At 29.1% G+C, this 19506-nt stretch overlaps 1 long non-coding RNA gene across 1 annotated transcript; it reads left to right on the top strand.

The window, feature by feature from the left end:
• Positions 1-15642: 15642 nt before the first annotated feature.
• On the top strand, positions 15643-17082 carry LOC139906205 (uncharacterized). The gene is made up of 3 exons (XR_011781568.1): positions 15643-16105; positions 16159-16297; positions 16360-17082. It is a non-coding gene; the product is annotated as an uncharacterized lncRNA (long non-coding RNA).
• The last annotated feature ends 2424 nt before the right edge of the window (positions 17083-19506 follow it).

Here is a 19506-nt window from a genome sequence, read left to right on the forward strand (position 1 = left end):
GAAAATCCTTCTGATAGCTATGTCTGTCTGATACTATACTTGTTTATACTCCCATGTGCTTCACCATTAAGAAGAATTCACATGTAAAAGATGGGGCAAGGCATATATTTAAAGCAATTAAATTGATTAACACTCAAGAATAAACAGTTCAAAAAAATGTTTTACCATTTATACAAGAGAATGCTTATTTGTCTCATCAAGAAATAGTCTTCTTAGTATGATTTGTGATGATATACCTAAGATTCGAAAAACTGAATGGAAAAGAATTCGATCTTCATGAGCTAGTACTTCAAAATTGTGCCTTAGAGTGTTTAAAATACCTGAGTTAAATTCTAATTTTAGTCAAAATTAGGAAATTATTGATTGTAGCTAAGAATAGGGGACTGAAATTCATAACAATATTAATAATGAAGAACTTTTCATTCCAGAAACAAATCCTATGCGTCCTCCAGTTCTCAAAAGAGCAGATAAAGATGTGATAGAAGCATCATCAAAATATTGCAATGACGTGAGAAAAGATCATTATATATTTGCAAACTTGCATCAAGGGAGCGTATATCTTCGTTTGATTCTAAAAAAGACTATGCCTTTCAGAAAATTATACTTACCGTAATTAAATTTTTTGAGGTATATATTTATTTATTTAGATATTGTTCTATGGTTTATGTATGAATTAGTTATATTTATATGTGTATTGGAAACTAAAGAAAATTCAAAATATTAGTTTTACTTACACTGATACGTTATTGTTATTCTTCATATAGGGAAAACTGTACGAAAAATAAGTTAACTTTGATTGATTCTCATGAAAAGAGCTGTCGTCAGGCCAATTCGTCTCAATTCTATTTGTTACTCAAATAAAAAATATTTTCTATGAAACTACTTATCAATATGATTAAAAATAACCATAACAACATATCTAATCTTTTTTAATTGAATATTTTTTGAAATAATAAAAATCATCATTTTAGCAAAATTATAAATAGAAAATGGGCTTATAGGTAGTTTAAAAAATATAAATAGACATTATTTTCTAAAAATCACGGCCTTGTATTTAATTTTCTACAGATGTGAAAATAATATATTTTGTTAAATATCAAATTTGAAAACAATTAATTTTCCTCCAAGCCCTGCTCACGCTAACCTGGCGCTTTCTCCAACAAAGAAAACATACGAAAATTAACTTAAAAATTATATTTTTATCTGCTTAGGGATTCCAAATCTTGTCCTCAGAAATAAAAAATCTGCAGGATCAGAACTTATGAATCGTCATAGCTCAATGGACAACGGACTTGCTATTTCTGTTTTTCTTTAACTCAATGTGTACGTTCGATACTCGTCGTTCCTAGAGATGGAAGAATATTTTGTATTTGGACTTCAAAAATATTTGATAGATTTAGATGGAGTAATTGTAATACTATAACGTTTACATATAGGTAATTCATCAGAGATACTCCATCGCAGCAGTTAAAGTTCAAAATTGTATTAATATGAATTGAAAGCTTATTTAAGGTAAGTTTCTAAATTTATGTACTATGAATACTAGTTATTTTCTTATAACTTTGTTTATAATAATGTTCAAACCTCAACAATTATTCATTTCTAAATAAAGAGATTATTGATATACTTAGGAGGAATTATTTAAGGTAAGTTTCTAAATTTATGTACTATGAATACTAGTTATTTTCTTATAACTTTGCATATTATAATCTTCAAACCTCAATAATTATTCATTTCTAAATAAAGAGGTTATTGATATATTTAGGAGGAAGATGGACTTGTGGTCTCGATGCCCACAACTCTGGTCCACCTATAAGCAGACTCGTTGATTAAAAAGAAAATAGGACAATATATTTTAAGCGACAACGGGCACAAATATAAGTAGAAATGGTTTTTTTTAAAGAGAACAAGGGGAAAGCAATATACACGGTATTACAAAATTAAGAATGTTGTTAATATCAGCTACTTGTTACATTATTTTAATAGGATAAAATGAATTATTACTATAAGGAGACAGTCCCTTTATATTTATTAGTGTAGGGAAAATGTTGAATGTAGATTGTCTGGCCTCAATGACTTTATAAATAAAGAATTTAAAATTTTAAAGTCGATTTAGATCATATATTCTTAATTGTTTTTTATGCATAAGCTACATGATTTGGATTTTGGGGATAATTACATATTTTGAGTTCTACTGAGTACCTTAGGAGATGGGGAAAAAAAGAGAAGTAGGGATGTTATATTTGTTATTATTTTATAACGTGTAAAAACTAAAATACATAAATAATATGCAAAGTTATAAGAAAATAACTAGTACTCGTAGTACATACATTAATTTGAAAGGTTTTGAATGAGGAAATAGGAACTGTCTGTAATTTTACAGGTAGACATAAGTAACTCAAGACTTGCTATTTTTTTTTTAATTGCACGAGAAATGTCATCGTCGTATGATTCAAGGCACTTAATGCATCAACTCTTCTTTCTGCAGATCATAATCGAACAGAGATGGCCAGACTAACGGAAGTGGCTCGTAAGACCACTTTCAATGTTAAAAAGAGGCTAGTTCATAACAAGACCATAGAGGGGAAGGAGGGCTCCGGATGTCAATCCCCTCGACTTTTCTTTCTGCCCACATATACTAAGGAGAGCATGTAGCATCTGTCATCGAATGTTGAAGCAATGAAGGTATCCGTCGACGAGGAGTGGACAGCCATGGACCCTAACTTTATTAGCAACACTCGCAAATCTTGGAGACAAGAAGCTTCTCTCCATCTGTGAGGTCAATGGCAGGCGAATAGAATGAATCAATTTGGCATTGACTATGTATCAGAAAAAGAATAATTAAGATTCTTGTGAAATGGATAATTAAAGAATGACAGGCTATTTTCAAGTTTCAACCCAATATCTATTTTACTATGTATACACAATTAAATTAAAGTATTTTTTTTATTTGACATTCATTATTTATATTCATCATTCATAAATTATAACTTATTCATCTAAAATAATTTTAAAAGTTTTTATGTCTACCAGCGAGCGATATTTTCATTACTTTTCCTTAACTGTATAATACATTAATGTCATTTTTTTTAAATTGAAATGTTGCAATTCATGGAAATAACAAATGAAACATGATTTTTTTTTTCTTCCTTAGTTGTAAACTATATTCTAAATACATTAAAACACAGACATATAGCATATAATACCCATGAGTGCAACGAACATAGAATTAACAAGACAATTTAAAACTTATTAAAGAATAAATGCTTTTTGTTTTAAAATTGATTATTTATTCACTCTAAAAATTTGACATTACAACCAAATTTAGAGTCTTAATTGGCTAAACTTATTTAAAATCCATTAAAGATAATCAATGACAATTATCTTATATTTTGAAGTAAAACATGAGTAATATGAAATTTTAAAAATTTAGTTTTGAGGTAACATTACGTGGCAATAAATTGTTCCTCATAAGAGACGAGAACGAAGAAATTGAAATGAGATCATCCAGTTTTTAGATTCTGACACTTCGTAAATAATATTTATAATAGTAGAAGCACTCTCAAGTGTCTGTGAAGGAAATCCTCGAGTCCAAATTAGAGATGGATTCGGTTTATACTCGGGCCCGAAAGCCATCCTCCCGAATTTCATTTGTACTAGCCCAAAATACTCATGGTCCGAATCTTCCAGAAGACATTTAATTCTAATGTAAAATAATTCATTTACTGCTAATTAATGAAGTCAACCTGGATTTTTTACCTTATGAAAAACAAACTGGCCATGAGGTTATTGATTATTTGTAAGTGTTACATGCATTAATTTCGAATATCAAGAATAACAATTGTTACTGTCGTCCAGAAATGACGAAAAATTATGAAGATTTTAAAAGGTTAAGTGGTATTTTCATTTTTAAATTACTGTACATTGATCTCGAGGACTCTTATTGTCTCCTGGACGACACAAAGTATCAAAAAATTTCATCTAATAGTAAAAATTCGTAGAATTCTATTAAGATGGGTGAAGAGGATATGAAAATATGAGCGAACCCTCATCATTATCAAAACGTCTCTTTTTATCCGTATAGATTTTTTTATGAGAAAGTTGAAACTGCTGGACTCAATGAAACAGTGAAATGTAAAATATGCTCCAATAGTTGTCACATCAAAAAGAGAAATACGTCTACATTATGGAGACATTCCAAGAAAGAACATACAAAAGAAATGGAGAGATCTAAGGAAAAATCGACTCAACCTACGCTGAAAGACCTTTTAAACATTAACAAGAGTAATGAGTATATTGTATTGTATAGATTCTCATATTTTGGCCCAAAAGATCACGGGCTGCTCCGAAACCCGTCACTTCGTAGCCCAACATAGCTTGAAACATGATATTTTCTTCCCCGAATCACCTGTAACCCAGATGTATTTATTACTAGGGGCATTAATTTAAATAAGTATAACACTCATGGAAATAGATTGAAGGGCGACTCCTTGTGATCCTTTGATCGAAGGTGCAAGAACTCTCCTCTTAATCTCTTAACAGCTTGTTGGTGAAGACTGTTGATGTAGCGAGACAATATATGGTTGTTGACATCTCTCACTTAAATCGGCGAATGGATTTATTTTGACCTAATTTCTTCCCACTTTATCGATCGACATGTGAGTCCTTTTGAGCTTTCATAGTTGTTTGGAAACTTACAGAATTAGAGGATTTGATAGTTATATTTTCCTGAGCTCCTTTTGAACATGTTTTTCATTGAGATCATCCAATGCAATGTAAAGGCAGATTACCACATCATATATACACTTAGAGGTGTACAGGCACGATACACGGGACGTGTGGACTAGGGTGGAGCTTAGTTTTAAATGTTCGAAATATGAAGTTCATAAAGTCTCAAAACGTTTCTTTTAGTCTATAAACATCATTGACTACCTTTGAATCATTTGGAAAATATTTAGAGGTAGTTCAATGGCACTAAAGTTATGAAATTTACATTTTTTTTTAAATATGTATTCTTACGCTACATTAAATCTCTCGGAGCTAAATAATAAATTTAGATAAACAATATTTATATACACTATATTTTATGAGAATTTTGTATCTAAGTATCCAAAAGAACAATAAATTTAGTTACATAAATTGTAGCTCTAAGCCTATCTCTCTTCTTTCTTAAGCGTATCATAATGCGATACATAAATGTTTTACTTGATAAACAAAAAAATGCAAATTTGTATAATCTTTACCTTAGTGACCTTTTTATTACCTTCATTTGAAAAAAAATGTCTATATAAATACATTTCATTAAATAAGTGAGAAATTTTTGTAGAATAAAATAGTTTTAGAAAATAAATTTACATGGAGTCATATTGATACAAATTACCTCAGTGGTTAGTTCAGACTGAGAGAAACGAGGAGCTTAATAAAATACATATCACTTTACTACTACTAAATACCAAAATTCAGCTAATATAGGTATATATAAAACATTTTATACTCCTTTTAATATAAATACGAAACATTTTATACTCCTTTTAATATAAATACGAAACATTTTATACTCCTTTTAATATAAATACAAAACATTTAATGTTATTATTTATATATATTCTTTAATACTATATAATTTCTTATAGTTAGTCAATATTTACTAAATAATATTTTAATTTCTTCTATTTTTTTGTATAATTAATTATAATTTAGAGATTAAGCCGTATATAATGGCTTTATAAGTAGTATCACGTAATGAGATGAGAGTGGCATATCCCCATAACCCCTTCACCTCCCCCTATTTTTTCATAAGCGGTATTGCTATATATATCATGTATGATAATTTAAAAATTCATTTTTTTAATATTATTTATATGTACATATACAAAAAATGTACCCCCAAAAAGTTGTTAAACACGAGATTATGTGAGGTTTATAACATCCAGCACGCCTGATCAATGTACATTCTAATTATTAAAAAAATTGCAAATATAAATTTTCAAAAAAATCCTTCATAAAATAAGGAGGTTCTGTGATTCAACTTGAGTTTTGTTGAGGGAGAGGAAATACATACCAGAGTAGTAATTTTTGTGCTTCCAAAGTTTTAATTATAATTATGTTTTTAATCCTAAAAACAAAACACATTTTAGAGTGCAAAATCTCTTCATATGGAAAAGGACATATTATTGAGGTTATAATGTTCAACTTTTTTAAGTTTCTAGACGAGTACACTAATGATAAATGTGGTAACTTAAATTAAAACGTTCTTTAAATAAAAAAATAAAATAAAATCACTGACATGTCATCAATGTTATTGCCATAATGATCAATGTTTTTCCTTCTTTCTCGCCTTTGATTAATTATTTGAACCCCTCTGTAATAATTCAATCATCGACTGCTGATCTGCTGTCTCTCAGGAATCAGGGCTACCATATTTATTTATATTATGTCAGGTTTGGTTACTTCTAAAAAAAATAAAAATGATTGAGTCATTTTTATTACGGGGATTAAAAGAAATCCCCCTAATTGAGATTTATTTGAAAACAAAATCAATTCTTTAAGGGGTTAATATTAGCTATTTAAAATGTACATGTTGTAATTTATACAAAAAAAGTTTAAAAAAAAGAAATTCTGTGATTTAGAATCATACTTTTGTTTGAGAGGAGAGAAAATCTCAGTAAAATATATTGGTAAATACCTCAGTAATTTTAGGACTCCCAAAATTTAATTGATTGCGGAATTTGTATTCCCATAAATGAGACACAGTTTAAATCACAAAACCTCTTTTTAAAAGAGGGAATTGGGTACTTTTGAAGAATATAATACACAAAGTTAATAAAAATAAATGATGAGTTCACATCGAAATTATACAAATATTTCCATCTACAAGCTTTTTATATGAGGAAACTCACCTTTATAGAGACTATTAAGAGTCTTTGGCATTGCTCAAAGTTGTTTGTTAAGATTTGAAACCAAGTTTTTCAACGTCTACGCTGATCAAATTCATGGTGTATTCAAATTTAAAAAAATCCACTGTTTTTTAAAAATATGTCTTGTAAAATATATTTTTATCTCTTTCAACATAAAATACTGAGCTAAATCACACACTAAATGTTTTTTTTTGACGCAGTTCTAAGAAATTTATCACCCGTTCAAAAATGAGGCGTTGACAAACATCTAAACAGACAAACAAACTTTTCCTTATTAATTTAGATTTCTAGATCATATTATTTGTTATCATACCTGTAATTCAACGTTTTGGAAGTTTGAATATGTAAAAAAAACTTTTCTAAACAAATTTTTAATAAATTAGAAACTTGTAAAAAAAATAAAAGTTATTATATCTTGTAATAATGAATATGTGATGATAGCCAAATGGACTAGTTTGAAATGAAGAAACATAAGTAATTAATTCATATATTTTAGTTTCTTTGCACTTCTGTCGCGTTTTTCTAATGAAAAAAGAATGTTAATTCTTTCGTCTTTTACTAATTTTTTAATCAAACTCCGAATTTACAGTTTTAGGGGAGCTCAAATTTTGAACGAAAGACTATAAAATATGATTTTCAAATACTGCAATCCATAAAGTGAGTAAATACGAGGGTGGTATGAAAAGTTTCCGACCTAATAAACACATTTCTTCCGATTTTTGATTTTTTTTAACTTGTTACTATACACACTTTTCCTGGTAATGGCGATGCTCCTATCTACCAGTCCAATTAGTACTGGGCGTTTTATCTTCTAAATAATTGTTCACGAGACATTTTTTGTTTTTTCTCAATTACTCCAAGTTTAATTGACTTTGACACCTTTAATTTTGACAGAACAATCCTTTAAAGGTCTGCTACTGTTTGAATCTATTTAAAAGTTACAATTTAAAAATAAAGTATTAAATTGATTTTTTCCATTTTTACAAAAACACTCGGATCAACTCACTCAAACACTGTTACATAACAACTGCGTGTCCCAAATGGCTTAAAGTTTTGGTGAGTAACTGTCAACAGTTGCTAGATATATATTCAGCTATTTAACGAACGTCTAGATAGACAAAAGACACGTAACTTATCTATACAGATGTTAAATAACACCTTGCAACTTCAGTCTTCACTTTGGTAGGTCTTCCACTCTTGGGGTTGTCCTTAGGGTTATTCTCATGTGGCAAACGATTTCTGACCCGACAGACTATGGCATTGTTGGTGTTTAAGACCTTCATAATGTCCGAGGTAGTTATCCCGGCTCGGATTAAATTGCCTATGATGGCTCTTCTTGCCTTCATCACGACATATACATATTTTTTGTTTACAACATCTACATCAATCTAAGGTTTAGAATCTAAGCTATTTAAAAGCAAGCCAAAATTTAAAATTTAATCAACAGCACCTATTTAAAACTTTATTTTTAGAAGGTATCATTACTTTTTCTACACCCAGTATCCAACAACCTGGCTTAAAGTTTAACAATGTAATCTATCTTTTTTATCTTTAAACTTCACTTTGGTAGGTGTTCCACTCTTGGGGTTGTCCTTAGGGTTATTCTCATCTGCCAAACGATTTCTGACCCGACAGACTATGGCATTGTTGATGTTTAAGACCTTCATGATGTCCGAGGTAGTTTTCCTGGCTCGGATTAAATTGCTTATGATGGCTTTTCTTGCCTTCATCGCGACATATACATATTTTTTGTTTACAAGATCTACATCAATCGAAGGTTTAGAATCTAAGCTATTTAAAAGTGATCCAAAATTTAAAATTTAATCAATAACACCTATTGAAAACTTTATTTTTAGAAGGTCTCATTACTTTTTCTACACCCAGTATCTATGCATCTGATTTAAAGTTTAACAATGTAATCTATCTTTTTTATCTTTACACTCAAACAAACAATGGAATGAATAATGACTTTCTTACTTTGAACTCTCATTAATTTTCATTTTCTGTAGTTGCATGATCAATAAAGTTTTATATCTTCTATCTTCTATTTCCTGAAAGAACGTTAAAGTTTTGCGGGAATTACATTATATAGAATACAATAATTTTCCAGGGAAAATAAATTAATTGCTTATAAATATATAACTAACTATATAATTTATCCATTTAGGTATAAGTGGATTAAAACAAGTTTATAGATGATTCATACTAAAATAATTAATTAGTAATCACCCATTAACTAGTTCCATAGTTAATTATAACATCATAGGCTATTCCATTTTCCCCCTGGAATATGATTGTAATCTATACTCAACGTAAGTTATCCAGCTTATTTTTATGAATTTCGTGATAAATATTAAATAACTAAATTCACCAAAAATGAATAAAAAATTGACCTTTGTAAAGGCATTCAAAAAAACAGAAATATAAGTTATCTATTTAATAACTTCAACTAAGAATAAAGAACTTGAAAAAAAAAAGAATAAATTACCTTTTAAGTAAGGCCCTTCATTTTACTTGATTTTTTAGTGGCTTTTTACAATTTTTATTGATTGTAATAAAGATAAAATAATATAAAATTCATTTTTCAAATATAAAAATGTTTCTATCAATTTGTTAATTACTTTAATTTTCATCTATATACATAGTCATTTCAAGTCGAAATAGGCAATGAATCAAAGTTATACCCTTAAAACTTGATTTAAAAAAAATGCTTTAAGGGACAAAACTTTCGAAGTATAAAAGTTTTAATGGTTATTTACGTTTTCTATTGCTAAACAACAATAATAAATGTGGGTATTTAGCAAATTTTCCAAATATTGATGGTATTTGTCTAAGGAACTCGTTCTACTCGCTTTCTTCGATGATGGAGTAAGTTTAACTACAGAAAGAAAAATGATTATCTTTCTCACAGTTAGACCATTTTGTTTGAAAATAAATTTATTTATAAAAATTATAATTTAAACTTAATGAATCTTATGTCTAAATATGTATGTAAATATTAGTAAAATAAGTACTTGTTCATTTATTTGATATATCATGAAGAAAAAAGGATTTAAATGTATTCAAATGATTTTTTAGGTGCCTTCCTCAATTATGTTACTTTGATTTTTATTTATGGTTTTATGTGTAAAAATTGAATTAAAATGGCCACTTTCTGTAAAAAAAAGTCATTAAAAGGTACTTTGGCCACTGTTAACAAAAATGTATTTTTTCTCACTGAATTTAATGTGATTTAAAAGTAATTACAAATTTTCATAATTATCAGTCCAATAGTTGAGCTGCAATATGCTCAAGAAATAAAAAAGGGTATTAAGCTAAATTGCAAGCAACTTTAATTGACGAAATTTTGAACATATCTATATCTTTTTTATTGAAATAATTATTATATATACTTTATTTCAAATTTATTGTTTTTACAAAAAATGTGAAGTTTATGGACAATATGTTTGAAAATACTCCGTTTTTTCTTTAAAAACGTAAATTTTACAAAAACTTTAGGACCGTTGAATAACGTCCTTTCAATATTATGTCTCTTTCACCATGATTGATTGCCGAATGATTCTTATGCAGAATGTTAATAACTCAGAGTCTGAGATATAAAATAGAATATTACTCGAATTTTCTTTAGAAAATATATTAATTTCTGACTCTAATTACGTTATAATGTTTAAGAAGCCAATTTAAATACTCTTGGTGCCTTCTTAATGATTACCTTCGATTGTTTTATTTCATTAATTAACACTTGGTATCAAGTTTCAGAAAGAGAAACACTATTTTAAGCAACACTGGTTCTTACTTGAGACAATTCATCGTAGAAGCGTTGTTGTATATGTCAGCCTGGAGTGGTTCATGCTCTGGCACTACACAGTCTTCCTACGTGCAGGCACCATAAACCACTGAGAAAAAAATGTTACAAAATAAATATATTGTCTAAGTTCCATATAGACATGGTTAGGAAGTTGTGTAAAACGCAATAGTACCCCAAAACACTATTTCAATTATCTGGTTCCTTTCTCTTATTTTTTCAGATACACTTAACAAAGAAACCTGGATTTATAAGTTATAACTTATAAGGATATAAAGCAGATTCAATCCCGAATTACATAGGTTGGCCATATCAAACCTTTAATTTGTGCAGTCAATCCCCCTTGTTCTATCTTTGAATATATTTAGATATATTATTATATTTCAAAAGTAATCCCCCTTTGTCCAATTCAAATGCTTTAGTTCATGTCAGGTCGATAAGTATGTAATCGAAATATTTTAAAGCGCACCAAGCACAAGTACCTCTTCACTACGCTTCAACTTTTTATTGTTATTTGCAGTGTGCAACTTATACATACTTATATACTTTGCCTACATTTGGCCCATGCATTATATTGAATACCTAGGTAATTTATTAAATGTCGATTATTTAGTAGTTTGCCTGATAACATCAAACATTATATACATTACCTTGGTATTATATATAATTCCAGATTTTGATACATTGCCGGTAAGAAGTAAAGCTCTACATGTATATCAAATTTCATTGAGCTCTGAGGTAATTGAATGAAAAGTTGCTTAATTTTCGGTAATTTATTTAGAAATCATCATTCATTATTATCCAGAGGTTTTACTAGTAACCCCAATAATAAAATTGTATTTTTTTATCGTTTGATTTTTGATTATTACCCTATAAATAATCTTAATAAGAATAGTTATATGATATAAATTATTTATAATTTGTCGAAAAATACAAACACACACTCAATTTTGAGAAAAATCATTCTTGATAATATCATTGTTAACCGTACTATTCAAAATTTTAGAATTTAATTAAAACATCAGTTTTTTCCTTAATATTTATCTATGGAAGTTATTTTAATAGGCATCTTAATGCTCCGATATTTAATTTTTTTCTTTAAGCCCAAAAAGCTTACGTAAAGCGGGAAATGTCTGAACCAGAACAAGAATAAAAAGTGCGTCAAATTTGCTCTGGGCATAACTGCCCTAAAAAGGGGATGTAATTATCTTTGGTGTATCCTTGGCCACAGTCAACAGCATTAGGAAGTCATTAAGGAAGGTAAAAGTTTGAACCGAAAGTCAGGAAGCTATTGACAAGATAAAACTCTAAGAGGTTTGTACCCAGAATAAGGGTGATTGCAGACAATCTATTATAAGGCCCTTTAGTAGTTCTATATTTATCCATTGGATTATGCTGTTTGAGGCGTTTTTGAGTACAAGACCAATAACACAGTTTACTATATTATGGAGTATCCAAGGAATGGGGCAACCTTTCTGACTAGTTAGTCTGACACATTTGCTTGAACTTTAGACCTCGTGCTGAGGCTATCATTGAATTCAATGGAGGGTACAATGAATAAAAGTTCTGGCTTTATATGTTATATAAAAATTCATTTGTCTCTAAATTCGTTTCTATATCCTGCATTTTTCCGAAAAGTAAAAGTTTAATAAAATTCTTGATTTTTCTTTAGCACCCTGTCGTATCCTTAAAATTTTACCTTCCTCAATAATTCATTAATTTTGAATTGAGATAAAAATATCATTAGAGTGGGACAAATAATCAAAGTTACGAATTTATTCCTGTAGGTTAGACTCCAACTGAGAATTTAAAGGTAATTGAAGTGTCCATAAAATATGTTTATTATGTAAAAAAAACTTTTATGATGACAATGTAACTTCGCAGGAAGATGAAACTCTTGTCCACGTGGCTATAACAACCCAATCATTCTTGGAAAAATATATCAATTACTGGGAGAAGTCAAGTTGTCTCTTCATTATTTGTTCTGGCTGCATGTTGTGATGAATGCATAAAGAAAACGATATTTTTGTAATATATTGTTAAAAAATACAAAGCATTTAATACTAAAAGTCTAGGAAACAAATAATAAATTATATTTATTTTGATTGTTCACAAATAAATTGTATTAATATATATACTTGTCTATGTAAAGTCTAAAAATAACTAATTATAATCTCACAGTATTTATTTATAATATCTCATCCGTGAAAATTCAAAAGAATTCAAAAAAACTTTAATTTCCATTCTTAATATAATTATTTAATCATAATATAAAAATGATTACTATAAAACTGAATATTCAAAGAATATTTTTTATTATTAATTTTAGTGGCTAATAATTCCATTAGAAGCTTGTTTATTTAGTTGCATAGTAAAATATTTCACTTGCTTTATAAATATGGAACAGCATACTTTTGCGTGAGGTAGGGCTCTTATATATATTCCCATGTTTTAAACTTATTATTTATAATTTTTTACAGATACAACATTAAATTACAAATGTTCCTTGTTTTGTTTAATTATTTTAATAAATATATTTATTCATTATAAACTATATATTTATAAAACAACGAAAACATTATTATATATGTTTGGTTTGAAAAAAAATCTACCCTTTAATTAGTATTAAGTCAACAACACAAGGAAAAAAAGAAAAACTGTGAAATTCAGAGCTAAATCATACCATGAAGAGCCTTGAAGAGAGGATTTTGAGCTAGTTTTGATAAATTATTATAAACAAACATTCTATCAATATTGTGTATTAGTATTTTTCATTGAATGGATTTTCAAAATGACATAAGGATTCACATGTTCCATACCATCGCTAATATGAACTGTTCGAACCTCTGCCTTGTAATAAATGAAGGATAATTCTCTTCACGACCTATACTAAAACTCGAAGTTTAACTGATGATAAGATAATTGATCTGTTCGAGGACAAAAATAATTAAAGATGAACCCAAGTCCAAATGAAAAAAAAAATAACTAGACATGTACATTATTTACAATTCGGAAGGGTGCAAATGTGTAATAGCTTAGGATTTAAAAAATAATCAGAATTCAAAACTAACTCAACCTAAAATAGAGACTTTAAATAAAAAAACTCAGACATATAAGTTAAAGTGTACATAATGGCATCCACATAACGCAATTATGAGAGGGAAGTTAATTCCTTAATTTTATTACTAAAACTAATGAACAACTCAAATATATATATAAATTTGGAAATACAATGTTATAGTTCATTGAACATTTTTAGAAATGTATTTTATTCAAAAAGGATAATTTAGAATATTAGTTAAACTAATTCAGGCAAATTTCTTTGCAGGAAGGACCGTATTACAAAGGTAATATTAAACATATTTTTATTTCTATTTTTTTAGAGGAGTGAGAGCTCAAGCTTTTTACCCTAACCCCCTCACCACTCATTGGCAACTCTGATATAGGACTGAAGTCCTTTAATCATTATTACTTTTGGTCAATAAGAGTTTCTTTCATCGAATGGTTTTATCATAGGGGAAGTTCTACCTCTGATTTTCTCACCAAGGGGTTTTCTCCCGATACTTACTTGATGGTCGATGTAGCTATTTAACAGGGTCAATTCTTTTGAATTTTGGTGGTTCAGCTAGTCTTAAATCTTAGGCCTTTGTTAACAAAACGTTGTATTTTTATACAAAAGGAACAATTTTCATCCGTGGGCTTTGGTAGAGATTCAATCTTGGTAGATAAGTGTCAACAACATAAAAGATTGAACTTAGGCAAATCAATAATTTCACAAAATACCAGCATTGTATATCTTTTTGTCAATTGTACACATGAAGACATACATATAACAATAAGTGTATACTGGTTTTTAGACTCTATATAAAATGATGTAATTATAATCATTTTTTATAATAACTTTTTATACAGTTAACTAACTGTGTTGTAAAAAGGATTTTCACAAACTGTACATATTAGAAAAATACAAACTAAAAATTAAGATAAAAACATCCAAAGAAAAATAATGTTAGTAACATAGTCTTTAGTTAAATGAAGAATTGGTCCATGCCTATAATAACATTGATTTATAAATTAATAATGGGAATGATGGCTATAAGGTTTATGTCTCGTTAAGTCCTTTTTGCATATATTAATTGTTGACCAATGGTAAAAATGGCGTTGACCTTGCCTTCTCTTTTCCCATAATAGTGTCTTAAAAATTTATCTCTAACAGTTCTCCCTCAAAAATTTTCAGCAGTCCATATGAAATCCGTTCATTAGTTAAACTTAAAACCCTGCAGTTCCAGAACAGATGTCCAGGAGCCTCACTAGCTTCATTGAAAAATGGGAAAATACTTCTCTGTCAATTAAAGTATTTGGATCCAACCTCCAACGTTCCTGAGAATATGCAATGTTTGAATTATCTCCAAAAAGATGGCAAATATGTAATGTTTATCTCTTTGATGGAGTTATTTGCTCCTTTGTTGATGTTTCTCCTTTTCAAACAATTACATAAAGGAACCATAGTGGATTTTTATTATTTTCTTAACTATAAGTGATGGGTCCTCTATATTTGAGTAATAAACCATCGCTGTTTTGATTCGTAATACGAAACAGCTTCTAATACCATGAAAAATTGGCAAATTATTGAAAAGTTGCATAATTTCATTGTTTGTTTTTTGTCTCCAATGTTTTTATTGAACCATTACTATGTGATAAATAAGGGTGATAATTTTGGTAAGAATACAAAAGCGTGCGAGAAAAGAAGAATTACTTATGGCATCATTGATTAAATAATATACATCCCCTTCTATCAATCATGAACGTTATCATTCCCGCCTTTATTATTCAATATTAATATAATATGAGATGGTGATAGTCGATAGAGAACTGAATAAAATCCCCAAAATGACGTTGCCTTCTATCTGGATTTATGAAAATGGAGGACCAGGAATTCGGAAAATACTTACCGGATGAGAAACAGATGGTTTGTCGGATTTGTCGATATAAATGTGCCTTTAGTCCCCTGTCTAGAATTACACGCCACTCATTATCCTCATCTCATAACAAGAGTATGGATATTCATCTATAAAATCAATTTGACGATGAATACATCAAGTCAGACTTTAACTTTGATCTAACAACGATGCTTATTGCATGTAATATAACCTTATCCATTGCTAATCATCTACGTTCAAAAAATTTATGGAGAAATACAAGGGTAAACATATTGGTTCCCGAGGAACCATCATTAAATTAATGGAGGATGTTGGTACTGATGACATATATAGAAATACATATAAAAATGTTTTGAGTCATCCACACCAAATGATGATCAAGTTATCAGTAAAAAGTATTTACGAATATCGAAATGGAACTCTGAATTTTGTACTATCTCACAGTAAGTATTCAATTTTTTTTTAAATCTAACCATAAAATATGATTCTATTTTAGCTAAACATATCAAGAATTATGATACACAACTCAGTAAAGGGCAAAAACAACTGCTTAAATGGTCACAACACGGGGGTAGTAGCTTTGGATGGTTTGCAACTAGTTTGTCTGAGACTACTTACTTCGCTTTAAGACTTGGGTATGATAATTAGGTTTTCCAATATTACATAGTCAATAAATATTACTTTTTTATCACTAAAGGCTTAGCTATGGTTGATGGGCTCCAAGAAATGGTGTTCAGAAAACTCATAAAAGGCAAAAACAACTGTTTAAATGGTCACAACAACGAGGGTAGTTACATTGGGTGTTGCATTATAATTAACAATTGTGTATATCCATCATGATAATAGTATGTTGTTATATAAGCATACCTAAATAACGGGGGGAAATCTTTTTGATGCTCTTAATAGGGAGTAATATCGCCGGACATTACTACATAATTAGCTTTTGCTCTAAATCTTTACGATGAATTTATTTATAAAAATTTTTTATTAGTATATTTATTGTCTAATTTTATGATTTTGACATTTACTTTATTATTAATAATTAGTTAGATCTCATCGGTAGAGATATATCTATCCTGTGCACAATTGTATATAGCAACTTCCACACGAAGAAGAGGGGTGATTATCTTTTTGATTAAACTCCACGTCTCGCTTGTGTATTGCAACCTAAAGTTATGACATATTTAACTGAATTCCGATGTCAGAACAAGAAAATATTATTTGGATCAATCTATTATTTCAATATTATGTACTTATAATTTATTATTATTAATAGTTATATGATTTTAATTGTTTAATTTTGTATATTTAACTTAAATGTTTAATGGTTTATTTTTTAGTATGTAGATTATATTTAATTAAAGCCTTCTTTTTTAAACTTTGAGCTTCAAATATATTTCAAATACTCTACTTTGTCGTTTCATTAGCTATTATTCTGAGAATTACAATTTCATGGAGTGTGACGTTTTCAAATCTACTGTAACGGATAAAAAACGTCGAAGTCAATTATACGTAGTATATCTTCATTAAACATTTTGCTAATAAATACATTAGTTATACCCTCAAAAATCATAATAAAGCAGGCAGATGATAATCACATCAGTATTTTAAACAATGATACCATATGTCTTTTTCCCCCCTCCTCCTCGCACGCGTTTTTCTCTACAATATTATCAACTATGGTGATAAATTATAAATCATCATTTATGACCACAAATAATAAATTAAAAAGTTTTTGTAATTATACGTTTTTACAAAGACTCGTTAATTAATGCCCTTCTGCGAAGGGAAGAAAAAGTTACATACCACAGAAGGAAAAAAAAAAAAACGATAATCGGCTTTCATGAAAACAACATTCTTTTTGGGGGAAAAAAATATAACTACGACCTTTAGGGAGCATCCGACCCGACCTCTCCCTTTCCCAAACAAAAAAAAAACACCCTATAAAATATTTTTGAATTTAAATAAATCTTACCCGCCCTACATTAAGCATTTTCAAATGATAATATTATAGTATATGGTTTTATTACTACGGGAAGCAATCCTAAACATTTTTTTTTTTTTTCAAAAAGTATTTGCTTAATATTATTGATGTTAACTTGCTCTTCCCCGAAAATATGTTGCTTTAATTTTAGTACGTAAGAATTACATGGTTATTAATCTAGAAATAATACTATGATGCCTTAAGAGAGCCAAAAGAAAGAAATTGAATCACTTCAGTGGGATTCAAAACTTATACATAATAGGGTGAATTAAACTCCCATGATTTTAAAAATGTTTTTCTCTCGTAAAGGGGTATAGCAAAAGTGTTTTAACTCCTAAAAAATAATTTGCTAGAAATTTCATATATTTTGATTAACATTTACTAATTAATGATAAAAAATGGGAAAATTACAAAATTTATGTCTATCAACTAAATAAATGATACTAAAGTAATTGAAATCATAAGAAATATACTTCTCGTTCATACTTTCTTGCACAATACATAAGATATCAAATAGTATTATTTGTTTTTGAGGTTTAATAAAAAAATATTAGAATTTCATTTTTTGATGCCCAATGTACCAAATAAACAGGATCTACAAACTGATAATCGTCAGAGCTACTCCTGTTTACTTGCCATTACATTAGCTTTCTCTGGTATAATCTTATCTGTTTCTACTACTTGTAAAATATTCTAAAAATGTTCTTCGAATTTAGCAACACCAGTTAAGTTCGAGTTTAGTTTTACATCTCTTTCGGCACAGTCATTAATGATCTTAATAAAATTGATCTTCGATTTTTAAGACATATTAAACGGCAAATTTATCCACTCTGTGACTTTTTTGGTCAGAAAATTAGTTAATAAACCTAGCGGTGTAAAGATGAGGCAGGAGTCTGCATGAAACTAAATCTGCAGTGGCATTGACTGTTTTATGCGGATTGAAAGACGTGGTGTCCCAAAACCTGTACCAAAGCGATATGTATTTATGTTCTGTCTTTCACCGAGTTGTTATTTCATAGCTATGAACATCTGAGCCATATTGTATCGCTCACTTGATAGAATTAGATCATTGAAGAGCGCAAGTGGTACCATTTCTGCAGTTAAATACTACAGATATCGAGATAGAGCTGATATGGCACTTTTAAACACGATTGGAGGGATTACCTCATATTTCTTGGAGTTATTGAACAGTCACAAATAATTCCAAGGAGTATCCACAGATGTGGTCATGTATTCCACCATGAACAGTAGATAAAACATACAAAATAGACAAAAAAATCTAACTTTTTACTTTGATGTTTGTGCACTGCAACAGGATGCTTTAAGCAGAAATCCTTATTGCTGGAACAATCAAATTACGAGACCTACGTTAATCATCACGTTGATATTGTATAGAGACTAATGACAAACTGAAGTGCTTCATTATCTCCATTCTTGTACCACAGTCTTAATTTCATCAATGAGCTATGATCAAAGTGTATCAGCTTTTCTTTGCTGAGGGAGCTTACTCTTTCAAAAATGTTCAGAATTTTTTTGAAGACAAATACCCCTGGTGATTTCGATTTTTAAATTTTCAGGTCTTGAAATGACTGTGTCAGCATCAACTCACCAATTTTATGACGATCGGGTGCTCAGAGTAACGGTTACCCTAAGACCTGTTAAAAACAAATACAGTAACATGGCCTTTGTGTCAAACAACCTCGATACAACTGATTTTTCACATTTCCAAAATTTCAGCATTTCCATACTTTTCTCAGTTATATTTTTTCCTGCGCGTCGGTCAGTTTCTGTTTTCTATCATTGAATCCCAAGGAGCTTCGTTCACATCATCGATCACTACAGTCGAACACTCTTCATTAA

The sequence above is a fragment of the Lepeophtheirus salmonis genome, chromosome 8 (genome assembly GCF_016086655.4).
Source record: "Lepeophtheirus salmonis chromosome 8, UVic_Lsal_1.4, whole genome shotgun sequence".
Classification (NCBI taxonomy): domain Eukaryota; kingdom Metazoa; phylum Arthropoda; class Copepoda; order Siphonostomatoida; family Caligidae; genus Lepeophtheirus; species Lepeophtheirus salmonis.